We start from the raw sequence: 4,307 nt of genomic DNA, 5'->3' as shown, positions 1-4,307 counted from the left end.
GGAAAGTTATGAAAAGCAGAGAAACATTGAGCTCTGGCGATTCGTTCTCTGCTGCTTTGTGGTTGAGAGGTTTTGGTGCAGTTTGATGATTAATTGCAGGCTGTTTGTCGCTTCATATGATGGGTTTGTAAATATGGTCAGTCCTGAGCCACGGCAGTTTGTGGGTCTGTGTTATCCTGTCCTTTTCGATTTTAAATTTCAGACACATTTATTTCTTTAAAAAAAATCAGGGGTTATTTTTCAAACCAAAGAAACTGTGTTAGGTATCTTTCATATTGAACACAACAGAGTGGTGCATCTTTTTGTTGTGAATTTTATAACTGGCATGTTTGTTTTGAAACATTTTATATTTATATTGAATGTTTTGTTTCATTTAAACTCTGTTAATGTTTACTGTTTTTCTCGTGACCAAGGAGAAAATCCAAGCTGACATAAGGGCAGTTTGAGTTAGCCCTCTTTCACTGTCTCATGATTTAACAGTGTACGTACTGTGGGTCATTTTTATAACAATAATGTACGGTAATCTGATGAGTTAAAAATCAAAATGAGTTTAAACAGGTAATTTTAAAAAAGTGAAAACTACTGTTTTGTACTATATTCTAGACCCAAAGTCTATGTGTCTCATTTATCTTAATGTGAATGCTTATTTACATTTCTGTACAAATTACCACCTCATGTGTAAATATTGAGTGAAATGGAAATCTTCCTTAAAGCTTAATTTATATTAAGATAATGTCCTTTTAGAACTCATATGATCGTCACGTGTCACAGAAAACCTTGATTAATCCTTACTTTTTAAAGTGGAGTCTTTGAGCCATTTTACCAACTACATATTATTGTCTATTAAAAAGTCTGCTCATTTTGCTGCACAGAATCTCAGAGTAAAGATTTCTGTTCTTTTTATGATGAAAACAAATTTTTATAGGCCTGTTTCTCTTTTTTTAGCACGGCATGCTGAGGCTCTGGATCAACACATTTATAATCTTAAATTCTCTTAAATTTCTCTTTGATTTCACTTTTAGATCTTTTGCAGCATTTTTGCACAACATGTTTTCACACTCATCAATATGAAACTCCACGCTGGCACCTACAGGCCTTGAGTAGTAACCTGAGGAGAGATTCATGGTGGTCAAGATGAGCATGTGTGACTTGTGTTTTTTTCCTGTTCTCTCACCTGAACTTCAGTTTAATGTTACTGCTATTGTGACACACACCATCTATTAAACAGTATTTATGTTGTTTGTGCGTTTTCCAGAGTAATCAGTTACACACAGCGCACACGGCAACAATCCAAACCTGAAGCACGAAAGTTTTCTGGAAGCTACAGCTGATGTTTTATGTACACATCTGCAATCACATCATTAGCTCGGACCCTCAGTAAATCATTTATCTCCGTCTGTCTCTCTTTCGTTCTTCCTCCTTTCAAAAACTCCTTTAGAGGCACACATACCATCTCCAGCAGACAAAACAGTGGACAAGCCTCTGTGATGTCCTGACTCATTCTGCTCCTCTTCTCTCCAAAGCCTTGGAGCTGACGCACTGGGACCCAAAACCAACACGCACATAATAGGGCCTTGTTGGAGCCGCCTTAATGTTTCTAATGTTATGTAAATGAGGAGGGAAGAGGGCAGGAAAGGAGAAGAGAGGAGCAGAGCGGAGGTGGAGGCAGTGGGAGTGTTTGTGTGTCCGAGGAGGCTGCTAAGCTCCCATTACCAGGGGATTAGGCAAATGCTGCCGTTGTATCGATGCTGGTTCGACAGCGAACCACCAACCCTAATTCCCTCCTCTCTTCTCCTTCCGACAACGCCTCGTCAACGCCTCCTCTACGCCTTCTCTACGCCTCCTCTCTTCCCCGCTATATAGTCATCCTCCCTTGAATCGTTTGCTGGAAATCTCTACAGAACTTTCTAGATCCAACTTTTAAACTCTCCCCCCTTGTCTCTCAGTCATGCATACACACTCCATCTTGCACAGATGCAAAAAACACAGATGCTACCAGAATTACTTGGTCCAGAGCCAGTGTAGATTTGTCTGTTCATTGATTTCTCCGACATGTGGTGTGTGTGTGTGTGTGTTTGTGTGTGTAAATGTGTGAGAAGTGATCAATATTGAAAGCCAGAGAGTGCCTTTCTGGTTTGTCTGTGATGTGTTTGCCTGGAGCCTCGCAGCACTGCTATGACCTACTGGCTTCTGAACGCAGCAGCTCCTCAGACTCTGGGCTGGGGACGAGAGATGGTCTCTGGATGCTGCTCATTGGTCCCTGGGCTCTCTGGTGGCTCCTTTAAAGTGATTCTTGAGACATCTTTCTGCCTCATCTTCCTGCAATGAGACAGAGAGAAAGAGAGCGCATCATGCAATTTTGTAAGCAACCAGTCCCCCTCAAAGTTGAAGTTGTCCTTTGTTCTTCAAATATATAGATATCAGGTAGAATGACAGTGCTACACTGATTTGTTTTACAGTTTTATTAACACTTATTTACAGTAAAATTTATCAAAAGACCATTAAATAATCTGGTCATGTTTTGGCTTTATGGTGTGTGTGTCTACATGTCTGAGATGACGAGACAAACACATTGTGAGCTCAGAAGCAACAAATGAAGTGCAGATTAATCCATGCATGTGTTATCACTAACTACTCAACACAGCTCAGGCTGAAGAATGTCATCAAGAAGAGAGGAAGCTATTCTGAGACAAACCAGCTGTGTGATGTTTAAGTGTGTGTGTGTGTGTGTGTGTGTGTGTGTGTGTGTGTATGTGTGTGTGTGTGTGTGTGTGTGTGTGTGTGTGTGTGTGTGTGTGTGTGTGTGTGTGTGTGTGGCGACACAGTTGCAGGCAGAACTTGGAATACTCAATTATCACATTAGCACATCCAGGGAGAAGCCGAAAGGCTACACACACATGCCTCTGCGCAAACACACACAAATGCACACCCACATGCACTGACGCACACACACACCACCCCCACATATCTCTGGAACTGCAGGCCCCCTGCTGAGAAGCTCAAACACGCCAGCTGAGGGAGGGGGCTGCTGCTGCTGCTGCTGGTGTTGTGAGATGGCAAGGGGGGGGGCTGTGGAGAAGCATGAAGCTGGTGAGTGACATTGAGACCAAGGTTAAACACAAACTGCTCGCTCTGTTCTGCTATAGGCCGTGTTCAGACCAGCAGCAGCACTGCGTCACAGAGAGCAGCCTCTTCGTATATTTCTATGAGACCACTGCTTGAGCTTGGCTGATGCTGCTCACACACACACAACAGTTGATCTCACTTCAACCTTTGCCGCATTAATTCACGACATGCTCCTGTTGAATACTGTGTTAGTGCAAAGATTGTACAAATTCCACTGATTACCCTGCATAAATTCTACTTCTCAGACTATTAAGATTGGGTACCTGTCAGGGTGGGAGGAAAGTTCAACATTAAATCACATTTAGCAAGGAGGAACATGCACAGTTTAGCGCAGGTATATTGTCAGAAAGTATTGATTTGACTTGAAGGTTTTTGGTGTTATTCTGAAACTTTGGCTTCAAAAGCTTCACACTAACTGACACAAGGTTTAACTGCTGTGAATAAAAACAGCTGTAATCCTGAATTAGGTGACACACACGTTTAAGTGTGTTTTGTTTTTGTTTTTTTTAATTAGATTATTTCTATTCCTGCAAAGTAAACTGTGCGCCTGTTAGTTTTGACTTACCCCAGACACTTTGTCAAAGTGCTGTAAGATGTAAATAATCAGATCATGGTCAGTCAGGTTTACACGATTCAATTCACTACTTTCACTATTTTCTAAAATTTGCTTCCATGATGATGCCCTATAATGCAAAGGGCATAAGAAAACATAAACAAAAAATCTCTGTGTGGAGCAGCTACCGCTTTACCTCGACCACTTTCTGCTTGCCTTGCCCTGCTCTCTCTGCACCCTGCCTTTCATGGGTCCTATCCAACAAAGACAGAAACTCCCAAAATTATAACTTCAAGAAGATTAAAAAAAGAGGGAGAGAAATATTCAAACTTAAATTTTTGAGTGCTAGATTGTAGCCGACAAAGTTTGACCAACTTTACTCATGGAGCTGATTTATAGGGCTGTTTTCTGCAATGCTGGTGTTACAAGAGAAATTGCTGAAGACAAGAAATATCAAATAAAACGTTAGTAACCTGATCTTGAAGAAGTAAATGCCCAGCTTCCTGCCAAATTTTGATTTGTGTTGGTTTTTTGTGTAGTATTTGTATCAGAAAGTAAACAGAACACACCATGCTGAGGAGGTATGATGGTGAAGAGCTTCAATTCTTCACTAATTAATTAATTAAAA

The sequence above is a fragment of the Halichoeres trimaculatus genome, unplaced genomic scaffold (assembly GCF_033239565.1).
Source record: "Halichoeres trimaculatus isolate MK-OKI-2021-1 unplaced genomic scaffold, fHalTri1.1 fHalTri1_scaffold_12, whole genome shotgun sequence".
NCBI classification, from domain to species: domain Eukaryota; kingdom Metazoa; phylum Chordata; class Actinopteri; order Labriformes; family Labridae; genus Halichoeres; species Halichoeres trimaculatus.
The sequence above is the reverse complement of the archived record's forward strand: the minus strand, read 5'-3'. Positions refer to the sequence as shown.